We start from the raw sequence: 23,176 nt of genomic DNA, 5'->3' as shown, positions 1-23,176 counted from the left end.
AAGTCCTGTGCTTTCGCGGTGGTAATGGGCCATCTTATCAGTGTTTGCCAGAGTCAAAATCTTCCAATGCCATACAAAACAACGTTTTTTTGTGCGCACGATGAGGATGGGATTCAAACCCATGCGTGCATAGCAAAAATGGATTAGCAGTCCATCTCCTTAACCACTCGGCCACCTCATCCTTATTCTGTCTTGTGGCAGTTGCCCCCACAAACTGTAGTTGCTGTATTTAAACCCTTGATTGAAATCAATGAAAGTTAAGCATAGCAATTGCAGGGCCATGTGTCGATCCCATCGAGACATTTAATTAACAAATGTGTTGTCAGGCAGAGTTGTCTACAGTGCTTGATTAAGTGTGGGGAGGTTTCGGTTCAAATCCCACCGTTGAGGTTGCCCTTGGTAAAGCTATTCTTCAATTTCTGAATCTTATCAGTCGCTCTAGGATTGTGCAGGGATTCTATATTCATGTGGGGCCATGCAAGAGAAGACAAAACATCTGTTTTGCGAAGATGTTTGTGTTCCAATCCACACATGTAGTTCATCGGCTTCACCACTCAGATACCAAGTCCTGTGCTTTCGCGGTGGCAGTGGGCCATCTTATCAGTGTTTGCGAGAGTCAAAATCTTCCAATGCCATACAAAACCAATGTTTTTTGTGCACACGATGAGGATGGGATTCGCACCCATGCGTGCATAGCACAATGGATTAGCAGTCCATCGCCTTAACCACTCGGCCACCTCATCCTTTTTCCTGCTTGTGGCAGTTGCCCCCACAAACTGTAGTTGCTGTAATTTAACCCTTGATTGAAATCAATGAAAGTTAAGCATAGCAATTAAAGGGCCATGTGTCGATCCCATCGAGACATTTAACAATTGTGTTGTCAGGCCGAGTGGTGTACAGTGCTTGATTAAGTGTGGGGAGGTTTCGGTTCAAATCCCACTGTTGAGGTTGCCCTTGGTGAAGCTATTCTTCAATTCCTGAATCTTATCAGTTTGCTCTAGGATTGTGCAGGGATTCTATATTCATGTGGGGCCATGCAAGAGAAGACAAAACATCTGTTTTGCGAAGATGTTTGTGTTCCAATCCACACATATAGTTCATCGGCTTCACCACTCAGATACCAAGTCCTGTGCTTTCGCGGTCGCAGTGGGCCATCTTATCAGTGTTTGCCAGAGTCAAAATCTTCCAATGCCATACAAAACCAAAGTTTTTTTGTAGGTACGATGAGGATGGGATTCGAACCCATGCGTTCATAGCACAATGGATTAGCAGTCCATCGCCTTAACCACTCGGCCACCTCATCCTTTTTTCTTCTTGTGGCAGTTGATCCCACAAACTGTAGTTGCTGTATTTAAACCCTTGATTGAAATCAATGAAAGTTAAGCATAGCAATTGCAGGGCCATGTGTCGATCCCATCGAGACATTTAAAAAATGTGTTGTCAGGCCGAGTGGTCTACAGTGCTTGATTAAGTGTGGGGAGGTTTCGGTTCAAATCCCACCGTTGAGGTTGCCCTTGGTAAAGCTATTCTTCAATTCCTGAATCTTATCAGTCGCTCTAGGATTGTGCAGGGATTCTATATTCATGTGGGGCCATGCAAGAGAAGAAAAAACATCTGTTTTGCGAAGATGTTTGTGTTCCAATCCACACATGTAGTTCATCGGCTTCACCACTCAGATACCAAGTCCTGTGCTTTCGCGGTGGCAGTGGGCCATCTTATCAGTGTTTGCCAGAGTCAAAATCTTCCAATGCCATACAAAACAACGTTTTTTTGTGCGCACGATGAGGATGGGATTCAAACCCATGCGTGCATAGCAAAAATGGATTAGCAGTCCATCGCCTTAACCACTCGGCCACCTCATCCTTATTCTGTCTTGTGGCAGTTGCCCCCACAAACTGTAGTTGCTGTATTTAAACCCTTGATTGAAATCAATGAAAGTTAAGCATAGCAATTGCAGGGCCATGTGTCGATCCCATCGAGACATTTAATTAACAAATGTGTTGTCAGGCAGAGTTGTCTACAGTGCTTGATTAAGTGTGGGGAGGTTTCGGTTCAAATCCCACCGTTGAGGTTGCCCTTGGTAAAGCTATTCTTCAATTTCTGAATCTTATCAGTCGCTCTAGGATTGTGCAGGGATTCTATATTCATGTGGGGCCATGCAAGAGAAGACAAAACATCTGTTTTGCGAAGATGTTTGTGTTCCAATCCACACATGTAGTTCATCGGCTTCACCACTCAGATACCAAGTCCTGTGCTTTCGCGGTGGCAGTGGGCCATCTTATCAGTGTTTGCGAGAGTCAAAATCTTCCAATGCCATACAAAACCAATGTTTTTTTGTGCGCACGATGAGGATGGGATTCGCACCCATGCGTGCATAGCACAATGGATTAGCAGTCCATCGCCTTAACCACTCGGCCACCTCATCCTTTTTCCTGCTTGTGGCAGTTGCCCCCACAAACTGTAGTTGCTGTAATTTAACCCTTGATTGAAATCAATGAAAGTTAAGCATAGCAATTAAAGGGCCATGTGTCGATCCCATCGAGACATTTAACAATTGTGTTGTCAGGCCGAGTGGTGTACAGTGCTTGATTAAGTGTGGGGAGGTTTCGGTTCAAATCCCACCGTTGAGGTTGCCCTTGGTAAAGCTATTCTTCAATTCCTGAATCTTATCAGTTTGCTCTAGGATTGTGCAGGGATTCTATATTCATGTGGGGCCATGCAAGAGAAGAAAAAACATCTGTTTTGCGAAGATGTTTGTGTTCCAATCTACACATGTAGTTCATCGGCTTCACCACTCAGATACCAAGTCCTGTGCTTTCGCGGTGGCAGTGGGCCATCTTATCAGTGTTTGCCAGAGTCAAAATCTTCCAATGCCATACAAAACAACGTTTTTTTGTGCGCACGATGAGGATGGGATTCGAACCCATGCGTGCATAGCACAATGGATTAGCAGTCCATCGCCTTAACCACTCGGCCACCTCATCCTTATTCTGTCTTGTGGCAGTTGCCCCCACAAACTGTAGTTGCTGTATTTAAACCCTTGATTGAAATCAATGAAAGTTAAGCATAGCAATTGCAGGGCCATGTGTCGATCCCATCGAGACATTTAATTAACAAATGTGTTGTCAGGCAGAGTTGTCTACAGTGCTTGATTAAGTGTGGGGAGGTTTCGGTTCAAATCCCACCGTTGAGGTTGCCCTTGGTAAAGCTATTCTTCAATTTCTGAATCTTATCAGTCGCTCTAGGATTGTGCAGGGATTCTATATTCATGTGGGGCCATGCAAGAGAAGACAAAACATCTGTTTTGCGAAGATGTTTGTGTTCCAATCCACACATGTAGTTCATCGGCTTCACCACTCAGATACCAAGTCCTGTGCTTTCGCGGTGGCAGTGGGCCATCTTATCAGTGTTTGCGAGAGTCAAAATCTTCCAATGCCATACAAAACCAATGTTTTTTTGTGCGAACGATGAGGATGGGATTCGCACCCATGCGTGCATAGCACAATGGATTAGCAGTCCATCGCCTTAACCACTCGGCCACCTCATCCTTTTTCCTGCTTGTGGCAGGTGACCCCACAAACTGTAGTTGCTGTAATTTAACCCTTGACTGAAATCAATGAAAGTTAAGCATAGCAATTAAAGGGCCATGTGTCGATCCCATCGAGACATTTAACAATTGTGTTGTCAGGCCGAGTGGTGTACAGTGCTTGATTAAGTGTGGGGAGGTTTCGGTTCAAATCCCACCGTTGAGGTTGCCCTTGGTAAAGCTATTCTTCAATTCCTGAATCTTATCAGTTTGCTCTAGGATTGTGCAGGGATTCTATATTCATGTGGGGCCATGCAAGAGAAGAAAAAACATCTGTTTTGCGAAGATGTTTGTGTTCCAATCTACACATGTAGTTCATCGGCTTCACCACTCAGATACCAAGTCCTGTGCTTTCGCGGTGGCAGTGGGCCATCTTATCAGTGTTTGCCAGAGTCAAAATCTTCCAATGCCATACAAAACAACGTTTTTTTGTGCGCACGATGAGGATGGGATTCGAACCCATGCGTGCATAGCACAATGGATTAGCAGTCCATCGCCTTAACCACTCGGCCACCTCATCCTTATTCTGTCTTGTGGCAGTTGCCCCCACAAACTGTAGTTGCTGTATTTAAACCCTTGATTGAAATCAATGAAAGTTAAGCATAGCAATTGCAGGGCCATGTGTCGATCCCATCGAGACATTTAATTAACAAATGTGTTGTCAGGCAGAGTTGTGTACAGTGCTTGATTAAGTGTGGGGAGGTTTCGGTTCAAATCCCACCGTTGAGGTTGCCCTTGGTAAAGCTATTCTTCAATTTCTGAATCTTATCAGTCGCTCTAGGATTGTGCAGGGATTCTATATTCATGTGGGGCCATGCAAGAGAAGACAAAACATCTGTTTTGCGAAGATGTTTGTGTTCCAATCCACACATGTAGTTCATCGGCTTCACCACTCAGATACCAAGTCCTGTGCTTTCGAGGTGGCAGTGGGCCATCTTATCAGTGTTTGCGAGAGTCAAAATCTTCCAATGCCATACAAAACCAATGTTTTTTTGTGCGCACGATGAGGATGGGATTCGAACCCATGCATGCATAGCACAATGGATTAGCAGTCCATCGCCTTAACCACTCGGCCACCTAATCCTTTTTCCTGCTTGTGGCAGTTGACCCCACAAACTGTAGTTGCTGTATTTAAACCCTTGATTGAAATCAATGAAAGTTAAGCATAGCAATTGCAGGGCCATGTGTCGATCCCATCGAGACATTTAAAAAATGTGTTGTCAGGCCGAGTGGTCTACAGTGCTTGATTAAGTGTGGGGAGGTTTCGGTTCATATCCCACCGTTGAGGTTGCCCTTGGTAAAGCTATTCTTCAATTTCTGAATCTTATCAGTCGCTCTAGGATTGTGCAGGGATTCTATATTCATGTGGGGCCATGCAAGAGAAGAAAAAACATCTGTTTTGCGAAGATGTTTGTGTTCCAATCCACACATGTAGTTCATCGGCTTCACCACTCAGATACCAAGTCCTGTGCTTTCGCGGTGGCAGTGGGCCATCTTATCAGTGTTTGCGAGAGTCAAAATCTTCCAATGCCATACAAAACCAATGTTTTTTTGTGTGCACGATGAGGATGGGATTCGCACCCATGCGTGCATAGCACAATGGATTAGCAGTCCATCGCCTTAACCACTCGGCCACCTCATCCTTTTTCCTGCTTGTGGCAGTTGCCCCCACAAACTGTAGTTGCTGTAATTTAACCCTTGATTGAAATCAATGAAAGTTAAGCATAGCAATTAAAGGGCCATGTGTCGATCCCATGCATTGCACAATGGATTAGCAGTCCATCGCCTTAACCACTCGGCCACCTCATCCTTTTTCCTGCTTGTGGCAGTTGCCCCCACAAACTGTAGTTGCTGTAATTTAACCCTTGATTGAAATCAATGAAAGTTAAGCATAGCAATTGCAGGGCCATGTGTCGATCCCATCGAGACATTTAACAATTGTGTTGTCAGGCCGAGTGGTGTACAGTGCTTGATTAAGTGTGGGGAGGTTTCGGTTCAAATCCCACCGTTGAGGTTGCCCTTGGTAAAGCTATTCTTCAATTTCTGAATCTTATCAGTTTGCTCTAGGATTGTGCAGGGATTCTATATTCATGTGGGGCCATGCAAGAGAAGACAAAACATCTGTTTTGCGAAGATGTTTGTGTTCCAATCCACACATGTAGTTCATCGGCTTCACCACTCAGATACCAAGTCCTGTGCTTTCGCGGTGGCAGTGGGCCATCTTATCAGTGTTTGCCAGAGTCAAAATCTTCCAATGCCATACAAAACCAAAGTTTTTTTGTAGGCACGATGAGGATGGGATTCGAACTCAAGCGTTCATAGCACAATGGATTAGCAGTCCATCGCCTTAACCACTCAGCCACCTCATCCTTTTTCTGTGTTTTGGCAGTTGCCCCCACAAACTGTAGTTGCTGTATTTAAACCCTTGATTGAAATCAATGAAAGTTAAGTATAGCAATTGCAGGGCCATGTGTCGATCCCATCGAGACATTTAAAAAATGTGTTGTCAGGCCTAGTGGTCTACAGTGCTTGATTAAGTGTGGGGAGGTTTCGGTTCATATCCCACCGTTGAGGTTGCCCTTGGTAAAGCTATTCTTCAATTTCTGAATCTTATCAGTCGCTCTAGGATTGTGCAGGGATTCTATATTCATGTGGGGCCATGCAAGAGAAGAAAAAACATCTGTTTTGCGAAGATGTTTGTGTTCCAATCCACACATGTAGTTCATCGGCTTCACCACTCAGATACCAAGTCCTGTGCTTTCGCGGTGGCAGTGGGCCATCTTATCAGTGTTTGCCAGAGTCAAAATCTTCCAATGCCATACAAAACCAATGTTTTTTTGTGCGCACGATGATGATGGGATTCGAACCCATGCGTGCATAGCACAATGGATTAGCAGTCCATCGCCTTAACCACTCGGCCACCTCATCCTTTTTCTTGCTTGTGGCAGTTGCCCCCACAAACTGTAGTTGCTGTAATTTAACCCTTGATTGAAATCAATGAAAGTTAAGCATAGCAATTAAAGGGCCGTGTGTTGATCCCATCGAGACATTTAACAATTGTGTTGTCAGGCCGAGTGGTGTACAGTGCTTGATTAAGTGTGGGGAGGTTTCGGTTCAAATCCCACCGTTGAGGTTGCCCTTGCTAAAGCTATTCTTCAATTCCTGAATCTTATCAGTTTGCTCTAGGATTGTGCAGGGATTCTATATTCATGTGGGGCCATGCAAGAGAAGACAAAACATCTGTTTTGCGAAGATGTTTGTGTTCCAATCCACACATGTAGTTCATCGGCTTCACCACTCAGATACCAAGTCCTGTGCTTTCGCGGTGGCAGTGGGCCATCTTATCAGTGTTTGCCAGAGTCAAAATCTTCCAATGCCATACAAAACCAATGTTTTTTTGTGCGCACGATGAGGATGGGATTCGAACCCATGCGTGCATAGCACGATGGATTAGCAGTCCATCGCCTTAACCACTCGGCCACCTCATCCTTGTTCCTGCTTGTGGCAGTTGCCCCCACAAACTGTAGTTGCTGTAATTTAACCCTTGATTGAAATCAATGAAAGTTAAGCATAGCAATTAAAGGGCCATGTGTCGATCCCATCGAGACATAACAATTGTGTTGTCAGGCCGAGTGGTGTACAGTGCTTGATTAAGTGTGGGGAGGTTTCGGTTCATATCCCACCGTTGAGGTTGCCCTTGGTAAAGCTATTCTTCAATTTCTGAATCTTATCAGTTTGCTCTAGGATTGTGCAGGGATTCTATATTCATGTGGGAACATGCAAGAGAAGAAAAAACATCTGTTTTGCGAAGATGTTTGTGTTCCAATCCACACATGTAGTTCATCGGCTTCACCACTCAGATACCAAGTCCTGTGCTTTCGCGGTGGCAGTGGGCCATCTTATCAGTGTTTGCCAGAGTCAAAATCTTCCAATGCCATACAAAACCAATGTTTTTTTGTGCGCACGATGAGGATGGGATTCGAACCCATGCGTGCATAGCACAATGGGTTAGCAGTCCATCGCCTTAACCACTCAGCCACCTCATCCTTTTTCCTGCTTGTGGCAGTTGCCCCCACAAACTGTAGTTGCTGTAATTTAACCCTTGATTGAAATCAATGAAAGTTAAGCATAGCAATTAAAGGGCCATGTGTCGATCCCATCGAGACATTTAACAATTGTGTTGTCAGGCCGAGTGGTGTACAGTGCTTGATTAAGTGTGGGGAGGTTTCGGTTCAAATCCCACCGTTGAGGTTGCCCTTGCTAAAGCTATTCTTCAATTCCTGAATCTTATCAGTTTGCTCTAGGATTGTGCAGGGACTCTATATTCATGTGGGGCCATGCAAGAGAAGACAAAACATCTGTTTTGCGAAGATGTTTGAGTTCCAATCCACACATGTAGTTCATCGGCTTCACCACTCAGATACCAAGTCCTGTGCTTTCGCGGTGGCAGTGGGCCATCTTATCAGTGTTTGCGAGAGTCAAAATCTTCCAATGCCATACAAAACTAATGTTTTTTTGTGCGCACGATGAGGATGGGATTCAAACCCATGCGTGCATAGCACAATGGATTAGCAGTCCATCGCCTTAACCACTCAGCCACCTCATCCTTTTTCCTGCTTGTGGCAGTTGCCCCCACAAACTGTAGTTGCTGTAATTTAACCCTTGATTGAAATCAATGAAAGTTAAGCATAGCAATTAAAGGGCCATGTGTCGATCCCATCGAGACATTTAACAATTGTGTTGTCAGGCCGAGGGGTGTACAGTGCTTGATTAAGTGTGGGGAGGTTTCGGTTCAAATCCCACCGTTGAGGTTGCCCTTGCTAAAGCTATTCTTCAATTCCTGAATCTTATCAGTTTGCTCTAGGATTGTGCAGGGACTCTATATTCATGTGGGGCCATGCAAGAGAAGACAAAACATCTGTTTTGCGAAGATGTTTGAGTTCCAATCCACACATGTAGTTCATCGGCTTCACCACTCAGATACCAAGTCCTGTGCTTTCGCGGTGGCAGTGGGCCATCTTATCAGTGTTTGCCAGAGTCAAAATCTTCCAATGCCATACAAAACCAAAGTTTTTTTGTAGGCACGATGAGGATGGGATTCAAACCCATGCGTGCATAGCACAATGGATTAGCAGTCCATCGCCTTAACCACTCGGCCACCTCATCCTTTTTCTGTCTTGTGGCAGTTGCCACCACAAACTGTAGTTGCTGTATTTAAACCCTTGATTGTTATCAATGAAAGTTAAGCATAGCAATTGCAGTGCCATGTGTCGATCCCATCGAGACATTTAAAAATTGTGTTGTCAGGCCGAGTGGTGTACAGTGCTTGATTAAGTGTGGGGAGGTTTCGGTTCAAATCCCACCGTTGAGGTTGCCCTTGCTAAAGCTATTCTTCAATTCCTGAATCTTATCAGTTTGCTCTAGGATTGTGCAGGGATTCTATATTCATGTGGGGCCATGCAAGAGAAGACAAAACATCTGTTTTGCGAAGATGTTTGTGTTCCAATCCACACATGTAGTTCATCGGCTTCACCACTCAGATACCAAGTCCTGTGCTTTCGCGGTGGCAGTGGGCCATCTTATCAGTGTTTGCCAGAGTCAAAATCTTCCAATGCCATACAAAACCAATGTTTTTTTGTGCGCACGATGAGGATGGGATTCGAACCCATGCGTGCATAGCACGATGGATTAGCAGTCCATCGCCTTAACCACTCGGCCACCTCATCCTTTTTCCTGCTTGTGGCAGTTGCCCCCACAAACTGTAGTTGCTGTAATTTAACCCTTGATTGAAATCAATGAAAGTTAAGCATAGCAATTGCAGTGCCATGTGTCGATCCCATCGAGACATTTAAAAATTGTGTTGTCAGGCCGAGTGGTGTACAGTGCTTGATTAAGTGTGGGGAGGTTTCGGTTCAAATCCCACCGTTGAGGTTGCCCTTGCTAAAGCTATTCTTCAATTCCTGAATCTTATCAGTTTGCTCTAGGATTGTGCAGGGATTCTATATTCATGTGGGGCCATGCAAGAGAAGACAAAACATCTGTTTTGCGAAGATGTTTGTGTTCCAATCCACACATGTAGTTCATCGGCTTCACCACTCAGATACCAAGTCCTGTGCTTTCGCGGTGGCAGTGGGCCATCTTATCAGTGTTTGCCAGAGTCAAAATCTTCCAATGCCATACAAAACCAATGTTTTTTTGTGCGCACGATGAGGATGGGATTGGAACCCATGCGTGCATAGCACGATGGATTAGCAGTCCATCGCCTTAACCACTCGGCCACCTCATCCTTTTTCCTGCTTGTGGCAGTTGCCCCCACAAACTGTAGTTGCTGTAATTTAACCCTTGATTGAAATCAATGAAAGTTAAGCATAGCAATTAAAGGGCCATGTGTCGATCCCATCGAGACATTTAACAATTGTGTTGTCAGGCCGAGTGGTGTACAGTGCTTGATTAAGTGTGGGGAGGTTTCGGTTCATATCCCACCGTTGAGGTTGCCCTTGGTAAAGCTATTCTTCAATTTCTGAATCTTATCAGTCGCTCTAGGATTGTGCAGGGATTCTATATTCATGTGGGAACATGCAAGAGAAGAAAAAACATCTGTTTTGCGAAGATGTTTGTGTTCCAATCCACACATGTAGTTCATCGGCTTCACCACTCAGATACCAAGTCCTGTGCTTTCGCGGTGGCAGTGGGCCATCTTATCAGTGTTTGCGAGAGTCAAAATCTTCCAATGCCATACAAAACCAAAGTTTTTTTGTAGGCATGATGAGGATGGGATTCGAACCCATGCGTGCATAGCACAATGGATTAGCAGTCCATCGCCTTAACCACTCGGCCACCTCATCCTTTTTCTGTCTTGTGGCAATGGCCACCACAAACTGTAGTTGCTGTATTTAAACCCTTGATTGAAATCAATGAAAGTTAAGCATAGCAATTGCAGTGCCATGTGTCGATCCCATCGAGACATTTAAAAATTGTGTTGTCAGGCCGAGTGGTGTACAGTGCTTGATTAAGTGTGGGGAGGTTTCGGTTCAAATCCCACCGTTGACGTTGCCCTTGCTAAAGCTATTCTTCAATTCCTGAATCTTATCAGTTTGCTCTAGGATTGTGCAGGGATTCTATATTCATGTGGTGCCATGCAAGAGAAGACAAAACATCTGTTTTGCGAAGATGTTTGTGTTCCAATCCACACATGTAGTTCATCGGCTTCACCACTCAGATACCAAGTCCTGTGCTTTCGCGGTGGCAGTGGGCCATCTTATCAGTGTTTGCCAGAGTCAAAATCTTCCAATGCCATACAAAACCAATGTTTTTTTGTGCGCACGATGAGTATGGGATTCGAACCCATCCTTGCATAGCACAATGGATTAGCAGTCCATCGCCTTAACCACTCGGCCACCTCATCCTTTTTCCTGCTTGTGGCAGTTGCCCCCACAAACTGTAGTTGCTGTAATTTAACCCTTGATTGAAATCAATGAAAGTTAAGCATAGCAATTAAAGGGCCATGTGTCGATCCCATCGAGACATTTAACAATTGTGTTGTCAGGCCGAGTGGTGTACAGTGCTTGATTAAGTGTGGGGAGGTTTCGGTTCATATCCCACCGTTGAGGTTGCCCTTGGTAAAGCTATTCTTCAATTTCTGAATCTTATCAGTCGCTCTAGGATTGTGCAGGGATTCTATATTCATGTGGGAACATGCAAGAGAAGACAAAACATCTGTTTTGCGAAGATGTTTGTGTTCCAATCCACATATGTAGTTCATCGGCTTCACCACTCAGATACCAAGTCCTGTGCTTTCGCGGTGGCAGTGGGCCATCTTATCAGTGTTTGCCAGAGTCAAAATCTTCCAATGCCATACAAAACCAAAGTTTTTTTGTGCGCACGATGAGGATGGGATTCGAACCCATGCGTGCATAGCACGATGGATTAGCAGTCCATCGCCTTAACCACTCGGCCACCTCATCCTTTTTCCTGCTTGTGGCAGTTGCCCCCACAAACTGTAGTTGCTGTAATTTAACCCTTGATTGAAATCAATGAAAGTTAAGCATAGCAATTAAAGGGCCATGTGTCGATCCCATCGAGACATTTAACAATTGTGTTGTCAGGCCGAGTGGTGTACAGTGCTTGATTAAGTGTGGGGAGGTTTCGGTTCATATCCCACCGTTGAGGTTGCCCTTGGTAAAGATATTCTTCAATTTCTGAATCTTATCAGTCGCTCTAGGATTGTGCAGGGATTCTATATTCATGTGGGAACATGCAAGAGAAGAAAAAACATCTTTTTTGCGAAGATGTTTGTGTTCCAATCCACACATGTAGTTCATCGGCTTCACCACTCAGATACCAAGTCCTGTGCTTTCGCGGTGGCAGTGGGCCATCTTATCAGTGTTTGCCAGAGTCAAAATCTTCCAATGCCATACAAAACCAATGTTTTTTTGTGCGCACGATGAGGATGGGATTCAAACCCATGCGTGCATAGCACAATGGATTAGCAGTCCATCGCCTTAACCACTCAGCCACCTCATCCTTTTTCCTGCTTGTGGCAGTTGCCCCCACAAACTGTAGTTGCTGTAATTTAACCCTTGATTGAAATCAATGAAAGTTAAGCATAGCAATTAAAGGGCCATGTGTCGATCCCATCGAGACATTTAACAATTGTGTTGTCAGGCCGAGTGGTGTACAGTGCTTGATTAAGTGTGGGGAGGTTTCGGTTCAAATCCCACCGTTGAGGTTGCCCTTGCTAAAGCCATTCTTCAATTCCTGAATCTTATCAGTTTGCTCTAGGATTGTGCAGGGACTCTATATTCATGTGGGGCCATGCAAGAGAAGACAAAACATCTGTTTTGCGAAGATGTTTGAGTTCCAATCCACACATGTAGTTCATCGGCTTCACCACTCAGATACCAAGTCCTGTGCTTTCGCGGTGGCAGTGGGCCATCTTATCAGTGTTTGCGAGAGTCAAAATCTTCCAATGCCATACAAAACCAAAGTTTTTTTGTAGGCACGATGAGGATGGGATTCGAACCCATGCGTGCATAGCACAATGGATTAGCAGTCCATCGCCTTACCCACTCGGCCACCTCATCCTTTTTCTGTCTTGTGGCAGTTGCCACCACAAACTGTAGTTGCTGTATTTAAACCCTTGATTGAAATCAATGAAAGTTAAGCATAGCAATTGCAGGGCCATGTGTCGATCCCATCGAGACATTTAAAAATTGTGTTGTCAGGCCGAGTGGTGTACAGTGCTTGATTAAGTGTGGGGAGGTTTCGGTTCAAATCCCACCGTTGAGGTTGCCCTTGCTAAAGCTATTCTTCAATTCCTGAATCTTATCAGTTTGCTCTAGGATTGTGCAGGGATTCTATATTCATGTGGGGCCATGCAAGAGAAGACAAAACATCTGTTTTGCGAAGATGTTTGTGTTCCAATCCACACATGTAGTTCATCGGCTTCACCACTCAGATACCAAGTCCTGTGCTTTCGCGGTGGCAGTGGGCCATCTTATCAGTGTTTGCCAGAGTCAAAATCTTCCAATGCCATACAAAACCAATGTTTTTTTGTGCGCACGATGAGTATGGGATTCGAACCCATCCTTGCATAGCACAATGGATTAGCAGTCCATCGCCTTAACCACTCGGCCACCTCATCCTTTTTCCTGCTTGTGGCAGTTGCCCCCACAAACTGTAGTTGCTGTAATTTAACCCTTGATTGAAATCAATGAAAGTTAAGCATAGCAATTAAAGGGCCATGTGTCGATCCCATCGAGACATTTAACAATTGTGTTGTCAGGCCGAGTGGTGTACAGTGCTTGATTAAGTGTGGGGAGGTTTCGGTTCATATCCCACCGTTGAGGTTGCCCTTGGTAAAGCTATTCTTCAATTTCTGAATCTTATCAGTCGCTCTAGGATTGTGCAGGGATTCTATATTCATGTGGGAACATGCAAGAGAAGAAAAAACATCTGTTTTGCGAAGATGTTTGTGTTCCAATCCACACATGTAGTTCATCGGCTTCACCACTCAGATACCAAGTCCTGTGCTTTCGCGGTGGCAGTGGGCCATCTTATCAGTGTTTGCCAGAGTCAAAATCTTCCAATGCCATACAAAACCAATGTTTTTTTGTGCGCACGATGAGGATGGGTTTCGAACCCATGCGTGCATAGCACAATGGATTAGCAGTCCATCGCCTTAACCACTCGGCCACCTCATCCTATTTCCTCCTTGTGGCAGTTGCCCCCACAAACTGTAGTTGCTGTAATTTAACCCTTGATTGAAATCAATGAAAGTTAAGCATAGCAATTAAAGGGCCATGTGTCGATCCCATCGAGACATTTAACAATTGTGTTGTCAGGCCGAGTGGTGTACAGTGCTTGATTAAGTGTGGGGAGGTTTCGGTTCATATCCCACCTTTGAGGTTGCCCTTGGTAAAGCTATTCCTCAATTTCTGAATCTTATCAGTCGCTCTAGGATTGTGCAGGGATTCTATATTCATGTGGGGCCATGCAAGAGAAGAAAAAACATCTGTTTTGCGAAGATGTTTGTGTTCCAATCCACACATGTAGTTCATCGGCTTCACCACTCAGATACCAAGTCCTGTGCTTTCGCGGTGGCAGTGGGCCATCTTATCAGTGTTTGCCAGAGTCAAAATCTTCCAATGCCATACAAAACCAATGTTTTTTTGTGCGCACGATGAGGATGGGATTCGAACCCATGCGTGCATAGCACAATGGATTAGCAGTCCATCGCCTTAACCATTCGGCCACCTCTTCCTTTTTCCTGCTTGTGGCAGTTGCCCCCACAAACTGTAGTTGCTGTAATTTAACCCTTGATTGAAATCAATGAAAGTTAAGCATAGCAATTAAAGGGCCATGTGTCGATCCCATCGAGACATTTAACAATTGTGTTGTCAGGCCGAGTGGTCTACAGTGCTTGATTAAGTGTGGGGAGGTTTCGGTTCAAATCCCACCGTTGAGGTTGCCCTTGCTAAAGCTATTCTTCAATTCCTGAATCTTATCAGTTTGCTCTAGGATTGTGCAGGGATTCTATATTCATGTGGGGCCATGCAAGAGAAGACAAAACATCTGTTTTGCGAAGATGTTTGTGTTCCAATCCACACATGTAGTTCATCGGCTTCACCACTCAGATACCAAGTCCTGTGCTTTCGCGGTGGCAGTGGGCCATCTTATCAGTGTTTGCCAGAGTCAAAATCTTCCAATGCCATACAAAACCAACGTTTTTTTGTAGGTACGATGAGGATGGGATTCGAACCCATGCATGCATAGCACAATGGATTAGCAGTCCATCGCCTTAACCACTCGGCCACCTCATCCTTTTTCCTGCTTGTGGCAGTTGCCCCCACAAACTGTAGTTGCTGTATTTAAACCCTTGATTGAAATCAATGAAAGTTAAGCATAGCAATTGCAGGGCCATGTGTCGATCCCATCGAGACATTTAAAAAATGTGTTGTCAGGCCTAGTGGTCTACAGTGCTTGATTAAGTGTGGGGAGGTTTCGGTTCATATCCCACCGTTGAGGTTGCCCTTGGTAAAGCTATTCTTCAATTTCTGAATCTTATCAGTCGCTCTAGGATTGTGCAGGGATTCTATATTCATGTGGGGCCATGCAAGAGAAGAAAAAACATCTGTTTTGCGAAGATGTTTGTGTTCCAATCCACACATGTAGTTCATCGGCTTCACCACTCAGATACCAAGTCCTGTGCTTTCGCGGTGGCAGTGGGCCATCTTATCAGTGTTTGCCAGAGTCAAAATCTTCCAATGCCATACAAAACCAATGTTTTTTTGTGCGCACGATGAGGATGGGATTCGAACCCATGCGTGCATAGCACAATGGATTAGCAGTCCATCGCCTTAACCACTCGGCCACCTCATCCTTTTTCCTGCTTGTGGCAGTTGCCCCCACAAACTGTAGTTGCTGTAATTTAACCCTTGATTGAAATCAATGAAAGTTAAGCATAGCAATTAAAGGGCCATGTGTCGATCCCATCGAGACATTTAACAATTTTGTTGTCAGGCCAAGTGGTCTACAGTGCTTGATTAAGTGTGGGGAGGTTTCGGTTCAAATCCCACCGTTGAGGTTGCCCTTGGTAAAGCTATTCTTCAATTCCTGAATCTTATCAGTTTGCTCTAGGATTGTGCAGGGATTCTATATTCATGTGGGGCCATGCAAGAGAAGACAAAACATCTGTTTTGCGAAGATGTTTGTGTTCCAATACACACATGTAGTTCATCGGCTTCACCACTCAGATACCAAGTCCTGTGCTTTCGCGGTGGCAGTGGGCCATCTTATCAGTGTTTGCCAGAGTCAAAATCTTCCAATGCCATAAAAAACCAAAGTTTTTTGTAGGCACGATGAGGATGGGATTCGAACCCATGCGTGCATAGCACAATGGATTAGCATTCCATCACCATAACCACTCGGCCACCTCATCCTTTTTCAGTCTTGTGGCAGTTGCCCCCACAAACTGTAGTTGCTGTATTTAAACCCTTGATTGAAATCAATGAAAGTTAAGCATAGCAATTGCAGGGCCATGTGTCGATCCCATCGAGACATTTAATTAACAAATGTGTTGTCAGGCAGAGTTGTCTACAGTGCTTGATTAAGTGTGGGGAGGTTTCGGTTCAAATCCCACTTTTGAGGTTGCCCTTGGTAAAGCTCTTCTTCAATTCCTGAATCTTATCAGTCGCTCTTGGATTGTGCAGGGATTCTATATTCATGTGGGGCCATGCAAGAGAAGAAAAAACATCTGTTTTGCGAAGATGTTTGTGTTCCAATCCACACATGTAGTTCATCGGCTTCACCACTCAGATACCAAGTCCTGTGCTTTCGCGGTGGCAGTGGGCCATCTTATCAGTGTTTGCGAGAGTCAAAATCTTCCAATGCCATACAAAACCAATGTTTTTTTGTGCGCACGATGAGGATGGGATTCGAACCCATGCGTGTTTAGCACAATATATTAGCAGTCCATCGCCTTAACCACTCGGCCACCTCATCCTTTTTCCTGCATGTGGCAGTTGCCCCCACAGACTGTAGTTGCTGTAATTTAACCCTTGATTGAAATCAATGAAAGTTAAGCATAGCAATTGCAGGGCCATGTGTCGATCCCATCGAGACATTTAAAAAATGTGTTGTCAGGCCTAGTGGTCTACAGTGCTTGATTAAGTGTGGGGAGGTTTCGGTTCATATCCCACCGTTGAGGTTGCCCTTGGTAAAGCTATTCTTCAATTTCTGAATCTTATCAGTCGCTCTAGGATTGTGCAGGGATTCTATATTCATGTGGGGCCATGCAAGAGAAGAAAAAACATCTGTTTTGCGAAGATGTTTGTGTTCCAATCCACACATGTAGTTCATCGGCTTCACCACTCAGATACCAAGTCCTGTGCTTTCGCGGTGGCAGTGGGCCATCTTATCAGTGTTTGCCAGAGTCAAAATCTTCCAATGCCATACAAAACCAAAGTTTTTTGTAGGCACGATGAGGATGGGATTCGAACCCATGCGTGCATAGCACAATGGATTAGCATTCCATCACCATAACCACTCGGCCACCTCATCCTTTTTCCTGCTTGTGGCAGTTGCCCCCACAAACTGTAGTTGCTGTATTTAAACCCTTGATTGAAATCAATGAAAGTTAAGCATAGCAATTGCAGGGCCATGTGTCGATCCCATCGAGACATTTAATTAACAAATGTGTTGTCAGGCAGAGTTGTCTACAGTGCTTGATTAAGTGTGGGGAGGTTTCGGTTCAAGTCCCACTGTTGAGGTTGCCCTTGGTAAAGCTATTCTTCAATTCCTGAATCTTATCAGTCGCTCTAGGATTGTGCAGGGATTCTATATTCATGTGGGGCCATGCAAGAGAAGAAAAAACATCTGTTTTGCGAAGATGTTTGTGTTCCAATCCACACATGTAGTTCATCGGCTTCACCACTCAGATACCAAGTCCTGTGCTTTCGCGGTGGCAGTGGGCCATCTTATCAGTGTTTGCGAGAATCAAAATCTTCCAATGCCATACAAAACCAAAGTTTTTTTGTGCGCACGATGAGGATGGGATTCGAAACCATGCGTGTTTAGCACAATGGATTAGCAGTCCATCGCCTTAACCACTCGTCCACCTCATCCTTTTTCCTGCTTGTGGCAGTTGCCCCCACAGACTGTAGTTGCTGTAATTTAACCCTTGATTGAAATCAATGAAAGTTAAGCATAGCAATTGCAGGGCCATGTGTCGATCCCATCGAGACATTTAAAAAATGTGTTGTCAGGCCTAGTGGTCTACAGTGCGTGATTAAGTGTGGGGAGGTTTCGGTTCATATCCCACCGTTGAGGTTGCCCTTGGTAAAGCTATTCTTCAATTTCTGAATCTTATCAGTCGCTCTAGGATTGTGCAGGGATTCTATATTCATGTGGGGCCATGCAAGAGAAGAAAAAACATCTGTTTTGCGAAGATGTTTGTGTTCCAATCCACACATGTAGTTCATCGGCTTCACCACTCAGATACCAAGTCCTGTGCTTTCGCGGTGGCAGTGGGCCATCTTATCAGTGTTTGCCAGAGTCAAAATCTTCCAATGCCATACAAAACCAAAGTTTTTTTGTAGGCACGATGAGGATGGGATTCGAACCCATGCGTGCATAGCACAATGGATTAGCAGTCCATCGCCTTAACCACTCGGCCACCTCATCCTTTTTCCTGCTTGTGGCAGTTGCCCCCACAAACTGTAGTTGCTGTAATTTAACCCTTGATTGAAATCAATGAAAGTTAAGCATAGCAATTGCAGGGCCATGTGTCGATCCCATCGAGACATTTAACAATTGTGTTGTCAGGCCGAGTGGTGTACAGTGCTTGATTAAGTGTGGGGAGATTTCGGTTCAAATCCCACCGTTGAGGTTGCCCTTGGTAAAGCTATTCTTCAATTCCTGAATCTTATCAGTTTTCTCTAGGATTGTGCAGGGATTCTATATTCATGTGGGGCCATGCAAGAGAAGACAAAACATCTGTTTTGCGAAGATGTTTGTGTTCCAATACACACATGTAGTTCATCGGCTTCACCACTCAGATACCAAGTCCTGTGCTTTCGCGGTGGCAGTGGGCCATCTTATCAGTGTTTGCCAGAGTCAAAATCTTCCAATGCCATACAAAACCCATGTTTTTTTGTGCGCACGATGAGGATGGGTTTCAAAACCATGCGTGCATAGCACAATAGATTAGCAGTCCATCGCCTTAACCACTCGGCCACCTCATCCTTTTTCTGTCTTTTGGCAGTTGCCCCCACAAACTGTAGTTGCTGTATTTAAACCCTTGATTGAAATCAATGAAAGTTAAGCATAGCAATTGCAGGGCCATGTGTCGATCCCATCGAGACATTTAAATAATGTGTTGTCAGGCCGAGTGGTCTACAGTGCTTGATTAAGTGTGGGGAGGTTTCGGTTCAAATCCCACCGTTGAGGTTGCCCTTGGTAAAGCTATTCTTCAATTCCTGAATCTTATCAGTTTGCTCTAGGATTGTGCAGGGATTCTATATTCATGTGGGGCCATGCAAGAGAAGACAAAACATCTGTTTTGCGAAGATGTTTGTGTTCCAATCCACACATGTAGTTCATCGGCTTCACCACTCAGATACCAAGTCCTGTGCTTTCGCGGTGGCAGTGGGCCATCTTATCAGTGTTTGCGAGAGTCAAAATCTTCCAATGCCATACAAAACCAATGTTTTTTTGTGCGCACGATGAGGATGGGATTCGCACCCATGCGTGCATAGCACAATGGATTAGCAGTCCATCGCCTTAACCACTCTGCCACCTCATCCTTTTTCCTGCTTGTGGCAGTTGCCCCCACAAACTGTAGTTGCTGTAATTTAACCCTTGATTGAAATCAATGAAAGTTAAGCATAGCAATTAAAGGGCCATGTGTCGATCCCATCGAGACATTTAACAATTGTGTTGTCAGGCCGAGTGGTGTACAGTGCTTGATTAAGTGTGGGGAGGTTTCGGTTCAAATCCCACCGTTGAGGTTGCCCTTGGTAAAGCTATTCTTCAATTCCTGAATCTTATCAGTTTGCTCTAGGATTGTGCAGGGATTCTATATTCATGAGGGGCCATGCAAGAGAAGACAAAACATCTGTTTTGCGAAGATGTTTGTGTTCCAATCCACACATGTAGTTCATCGGCTTCACCACTCAGATACCAAGTCCTGTGCTTTCGCGGTGGCAGTGGGCCATCTTATCAATGTTTGCCAGAGTCAAAATCTTCCAATGCCATACAAAACCAATCTTTTTTTGTGCACACGATGAGGATGGGATTCGAACCCATGCGTGCATTGCACAATGGATTAGCAGTCCATCGCCTTAACCACTCGGCCACCTAATCCTTTTCCCTGCTTGTGGCAGTTGCCCCCACAAACTGTAGTTGCTGTAATTTAACCCTTGATTGAAATCAATGAAAGTTAAGCATAGCAATTGCAGGGCCATGTGTCGATCCCATCGAGACATTTAACAATTGTGTTGTCAGGCCGAGTGGTGTACAGTGCTTGATTAAGTGTGGGGAGGTTTCGGTTCAAATCCCACCGTTGAGGTTGCCCTTGGTAAAGCTATTCTTCAATTCCTGAATCTTATCAGTTTGCTCTAGGATTGTGCAGGGATTCTATATTCATGTGGGGCCATGCAAGAGAAGACAAAACATCTGTTTTGCGAAGATGTTTGTGTTCCAATCCACACATCTAGTTCATCGGCTTCACCACTCAGATACCAAGTCCTGTGCTTTCGCGGTGGCAGTGGGCCATCTTATCAGTGTTTGCCAGAGTCAAAATCTTCCAATGCCATACAAAACCAAAGTTTTTTTGTAGGCATGATGAGGATGGGATTCGAACCCATGCGTGCATAGAACGATGGATTAGCAGTCCATCGCCTTAACCACTCGGCCACCTCATCCTTTTTCCTGCTTGTGGCAGTTGCCCCCACAAACTGTAGTTGCTGTAATTTAACCCTTGATTGAAAACAATGAAAGTTAAGCATAGCAATTAAGGGGCCATGTGTCGATCCCATCGAGACATTTAACAATTGTGTTGTCAGGCCGAGTGGTGTACAGTGCTTGATTAAGTGTGGGGAGGTTTCGGTTCATGTCCCACCATTGAGGTTGCCCTTGGTAAAGCTATTCTTCAATTTCTGAATCTTATCAGTCGCTCTAGGATTGTGCAGGGATTCTATATTCATGTGGGAACATGCAAGAGAAGAAAAAACATCTGTTTTGCGAAGATGTTTGTGTTCCAATCCACACATGTAGTTCATCGGCTTCACCACTCAGATACCAAGTCCTGTGCTTTCGCGGTGGCAGTGGGCCATCTTATCAGTGTTTGCCAGAGTCAAAATCTTCCAATGCCACACAAAACCAATGTTTTTTTGTGCGCACGATGAGGATGGGATTCGAACCCATGCGTGCATAGCACAATGGATTAGCAGTCCATCGCCTTAACCACTCGGCCACCTCATCCTTTTTCCTGCTTGTGGCAGTTGCCCCCACAAACTGTAGTTGCTGTAATTTAACCCTTGATTGAAATCAATGAAAGTTAAGCATAGCAATTAAAGGGCCATGTGTCGATCCCATCGAGACATTTAACAATTGTGTTGTCAGGCCGAGTGGTGTACAGTGCTTGATTAAGTGTGGGGAGGTTTCGGTTCATATCCCACCGTTGAGGTTGCCCTTGCTAAAGCTATTCTTCAATTTCTGAATCTTATCAGTCGCTCTAGGATTGTGCAGGGATTCTATATTCATGTGGGAACATGCAAGAGAAGAAAAAACATCTGTTTTGCGAAGATGTTTGTGTTCCAATCCACACATGTAGTTCATCGGCTTCACCACTCAGATACCAAGTCCTGTGCTTTCGCGGTGGCAGTGGGCCATCTTATCAGTGTTTGCCAGAGTCAAAATCTTCCAATGCCATACAAAACCAATGTTTTTTTGTGCGCACGATGAGGATGGGATTCGAACCCATGCGTGCATAGCACAATGGATTAGCAGTCCATCGCCTTAACCACTCGGCCACCTCATCCTTCTTCTGTCTTGTGGCAGTTGCCCCCACAAACTGTAGTTGCTGTATTTAAACCCTTGATTGACATCAATGAAAGTTAAGCATAGCAATTGCAGGGCCATGTGTCGATCCCATCGAGACATTTAGAAATTGTGTTGTCAGGCCGAGTGGTGTACAGTGCTTGATTAAGTGTGGGGAGGTTTCGGTTCAAATCCCACCGTTGAGGTTGCCCTTGCTAAAGCTATTCTTCAATTCCTGAATCTTATCAGTTTGCTCTAGGATTGTGCAGGGATTCTATATTCATGTGGGGCCATGCAAGAGAAGACAAAACATCTGTTTTGCGAAGATGTTTGTGTTCCAATCCACACATGTAGTTCATCGGCTTCACCACTCAGATACCAAGTCCTGTGCTTTCGCGGTGGCAATGGGCCATCTTATCAGTGTTTGCCAGAGTCAAAATCTTCCAATGCCATACAAAACCAATGTTTTTTTGTGCACACGATGAGGATGGGATTCGAACCCATGCGTGCATAGCACAATGGATTAGCAGTCCATCGCCTTAACCACTCGGCCACCTCATCCTTTTTCCTGCTTGTGGCAGTTGCCCCCACAAACTGTAGTTGCTGTAATTTAACCCTTGATTGAAATCAATGAAAGTTAAGCATAGCAATTAAAGGGCCATGTGTCGATCCCATCGAGACATTTAACAATTGTGTTGTCAGGCCGAGTGGTGTACAGTGCTTGATTAAGTGTGGGGAGGTTTCGGTTCATATCCCACCGTTGAGGTTGCCCTTGGTAAAGCTATTCTTCAATTTCTGAATCTTATCAGTCGCTCTAGGATTGTGCAGGGATTCTATATTCATGTGGGAACATGCAAGAGAAGAAAAAACATCTGTTTTGCGAAGATGTTTGTGTTCCAATCCACACATGTAGTTCATCGGCTTCACCACTCAGATACCAAGTCCTGTGCTTTCGCGGTGGCAGTGGGCCATCTTATCAGTGTTTGCCAGAGTCAAAATCTTCCAATGCCATACAAAACCAAAGTTTTTTTGTAGGCATGATGAGGATGGGATTCGAACCCATGCGTGCATAGAACGATGGATTAGCAGTCCATCGCCTTAACCACTCGGCCACCTCATCCTTTTTCCTGCTTGTGGCAGTTGCCCCCACAAACTGTAGTTGCTGTAATTTAACCCTTGATTGAAAACAATGAAAGTTAAGCATAGCAATTAAGGGGCCATGTGTCGATCCCATCGAGACATTTAACAATTGTGTTGTCAGGCCGAGTGGTGTACAGTGCTTGATTAAGTGTGGGGAGGTTTCGGTTCATATCCCACCATTGAGGTTGCCCTTGGTAAAGCTATTCTTCAATTTCTGAATCTTATCAGTCGCTCTAGGATTGTGCAGGGATTCTATATTCATGTGGGAACATGCAAGAGAAGAAAAAACATCTGTTTTGCGAAGATGTTTGTGTTCCAATCCACACATGTAGTTCATCGGCTTCACCACTCAGATACCAAGTCCTGTGCTTTCGCGGTGGCAGTGGGCCATCTTATCAGTGTTTGCCAGAG

The 23,176-nt window shown here is 44.8% G+C and overlaps 29 non-coding genes across 29 annotated transcripts; all 29 read right to left on the bottom strand.

Moving 5' to 3' along the window:
- Positions 1-661: 661 nt before the first annotated feature.
- trnas-gcu (transfer RNA serine (anticodon GCU)) lies at positions 662-743 on the bottom strand. Its single transcript has one exon. It is a non-coding gene; the product is annotated as a tRNA-Ser (tRNA).
- A 478-nt stretch (positions 744-1,221) lies between these two features.
- trnas-gcu (transfer RNA serine (anticodon GCU)) lies at positions 1,222-1,303 on the bottom strand. Its single transcript has one exon. It is a non-coding gene; the product is annotated as a tRNA-Ser (tRNA).
- Positions 1,304-2,343: 1,040 nt separating this feature from the next.
- On the bottom strand, positions 2,344-2,425 carry trnas-gcu (transfer RNA serine (anticodon GCU)). The gene has a single exon. It is a non-coding gene; the product is annotated as a tRNA-Ser (tRNA).
- Positions 2,426-2,902: 477 nt separating this feature from the next.
- trnas-gcu (transfer RNA serine (anticodon GCU)) lies at positions 2,903-2,984 on the bottom strand. The gene has a single exon. It is a non-coding gene; the product is annotated as a tRNA-Ser (tRNA).
- A 481-nt stretch (positions 2,985-3,465) lies between these two features.
- trnas-gcu (transfer RNA serine (anticodon GCU)) lies at positions 3,466-3,547 on the bottom strand. Its single transcript has one exon. It is a non-coding gene; the product is annotated as a tRNA-Ser (tRNA).
- A 477-nt stretch (positions 3,548-4,024) lies between these two features.
- trnas-gcu (transfer RNA serine (anticodon GCU)) lies at positions 4,025-4,106 on the bottom strand. The gene has a single exon. It is a non-coding gene; the product is annotated as a tRNA-Ser (tRNA).
- Positions 4,107-5,146: 1,040 nt separating this feature from the next.
- On the bottom strand, positions 5,147-5,228 carry trnas-gcu (transfer RNA serine (anticodon GCU)). The gene has a single exon. It is a non-coding gene; the product is annotated as a tRNA-Ser (tRNA).
- A 1,204-nt stretch (positions 5,229-6,432) lies between these two features.
- trnas-gcu (transfer RNA serine (anticodon GCU)) lies at positions 6,433-6,514 on the bottom strand. The gene has a single exon. It is a non-coding gene; the product is annotated as a tRNA-Ser (tRNA).
- A 478-nt stretch (positions 6,515-6,992) lies between these two features.
- trnas-gcu (transfer RNA serine (anticodon GCU)) lies at positions 6,993-7,074 on the bottom strand. The gene has a single exon. It is a non-coding gene; the product is annotated as a tRNA-Ser (tRNA).
- Positions 7,075-7,550: 476 nt separating this feature from the next.
- trnas-gcu (transfer RNA serine (anticodon GCU)) lies at positions 7,551-7,632 on the bottom strand. Its single transcript has one exon. It is a non-coding gene; the product is annotated as a tRNA-Ser (tRNA).
- Positions 7,633-8,110: 478 nt separating this feature from the next.
- On the bottom strand, positions 8,111-8,192 carry trnas-gcu (transfer RNA serine (anticodon GCU)). Its single transcript has one exon. It is a non-coding gene; the product is annotated as a tRNA-Ser (tRNA).
- Positions 8,193-8,670: 478 nt separating this feature from the next.
- Positions 8,671-8,752, bottom strand: trnas-gcu (transfer RNA serine (anticodon GCU)). The gene has a single exon. It is a non-coding gene; the product is annotated as a tRNA-Ser (tRNA).
- A 478-nt stretch (positions 8,753-9,230) lies between these two features.
- Positions 9,231-9,312, bottom strand: trnas-gcu (transfer RNA serine (anticodon GCU)). Its single transcript has one exon. It is a non-coding gene; the product is annotated as a tRNA-Ser (tRNA).
- Positions 9,313-9,790: 478 nt separating this feature from the next.
- trnas-gcu (transfer RNA serine (anticodon GCU)) lies at positions 9,791-9,872 on the bottom strand. The gene has a single exon. It is a non-coding gene; the product is annotated as a tRNA-Ser (tRNA).
- Positions 9,873-10,349: 477 nt separating this feature from the next.
- On the bottom strand, positions 10,350-10,431 carry trnas-gcu (transfer RNA serine (anticodon GCU)). The gene has a single exon. It is a non-coding gene; the product is annotated as a tRNA-Ser (tRNA).
- A 1,037-nt stretch (positions 10,432-11,468) lies between these two features.
- trnas-gcu (transfer RNA serine (anticodon GCU)) lies at positions 11,469-11,550 on the bottom strand. Its single transcript has one exon. It is a non-coding gene; the product is annotated as a tRNA-Ser (tRNA).
- Positions 11,551-12,027: 477 nt separating this feature from the next.
- trnas-gcu (transfer RNA serine (anticodon GCU)) lies at positions 12,028-12,109 on the bottom strand. The gene has a single exon. It is a non-coding gene; the product is annotated as a tRNA-Ser (tRNA).
- A 478-nt stretch (positions 12,110-12,587) lies between these two features.
- trnas-gcu (transfer RNA serine (anticodon GCU)) lies at positions 12,588-12,669 on the bottom strand. The gene has a single exon. It is a non-coding gene; the product is annotated as a tRNA-Ser (tRNA).
- A 1,037-nt stretch (positions 12,670-13,706) lies between these two features.
- On the bottom strand, positions 13,707-13,788 carry trnas-gcu (transfer RNA serine (anticodon GCU)). Its single transcript has one exon. It is a non-coding gene; the product is annotated as a tRNA-Ser (tRNA).
- A 477-nt stretch (positions 13,789-14,265) lies between these two features.
- On the bottom strand, positions 14,266-14,347 carry trnas-gcu (transfer RNA serine (anticodon GCU)). Its single transcript has one exon. It is a non-coding gene; the product is annotated as a tRNA-Ser (tRNA).
- Positions 14,348-14,825: 478 nt separating this feature from the next.
- Positions 14,826-14,907, bottom strand: trnas-gcu (transfer RNA serine (anticodon GCU)). The gene has a single exon. It is a non-coding gene; the product is annotated as a tRNA-Ser (tRNA).
- A 477-nt stretch (positions 14,908-15,384) lies between these two features.
- On the bottom strand, positions 15,385-15,466 carry trnas-gcu (transfer RNA serine (anticodon GCU)). The gene has a single exon. It is a non-coding gene; the product is annotated as a tRNA-Ser (tRNA).
- A 2,720-nt stretch (positions 15,467-18,186) lies between these two features.
- Positions 18,187-18,268, bottom strand: trnas-gcu (transfer RNA serine (anticodon GCU)). The gene has a single exon. It is a non-coding gene; the product is annotated as a tRNA-Ser (tRNA).
- A 1,598-nt stretch (positions 18,269-19,866) lies between these two features.
- Positions 19,867-19,948, bottom strand: trnas-gcu (transfer RNA serine (anticodon GCU)). The gene has a single exon. It is a non-coding gene; the product is annotated as a tRNA-Ser (tRNA).
- A 478-nt stretch (positions 19,949-20,426) lies between these two features.
- trnas-gcu (transfer RNA serine (anticodon GCU)) lies at positions 20,427-20,508 on the bottom strand. The gene has a single exon. It is a non-coding gene; the product is annotated as a tRNA-Ser (tRNA).
- Positions 20,509-20,985: 477 nt separating this feature from the next.
- trnas-gcu (transfer RNA serine (anticodon GCU)) lies at positions 20,986-21,067 on the bottom strand. Its single transcript has one exon. It is a non-coding gene; the product is annotated as a tRNA-Ser (tRNA).
- A 477-nt stretch (positions 21,068-21,544) lies between these two features.
- Positions 21,545-21,626, bottom strand: trnas-gcu (transfer RNA serine (anticodon GCU)). The gene has a single exon. It is a non-coding gene; the product is annotated as a tRNA-Ser (tRNA).
- Positions 21,627-22,104: 478 nt separating this feature from the next.
- On the bottom strand, positions 22,105-22,186 carry trnas-gcu (transfer RNA serine (anticodon GCU)). The gene has a single exon. It is a non-coding gene; the product is annotated as a tRNA-Ser (tRNA).
- A 477-nt stretch (positions 22,187-22,663) lies between these two features.
- Positions 22,664-22,745, bottom strand: trnas-gcu (transfer RNA serine (anticodon GCU)). The gene has a single exon. It is a non-coding gene; the product is annotated as a tRNA-Ser (tRNA).
- Positions 22,746-23,176: the final 431 nt, after the last annotated feature.

The sequence above is a fragment of the Salvelinus fontinalis genome, chromosome 10 (assembly GCF_029448725.1).
Source record: "Salvelinus fontinalis isolate EN_2023a chromosome 10, ASM2944872v1, whole genome shotgun sequence".
NCBI lineage: Eukaryota > Metazoa > Chordata > Actinopteri > Salmoniformes > Salmonidae > Salvelinus > Salvelinus fontinalis.
This window is presented reverse-complemented; position numbering and strand designations above follow the sequence as displayed.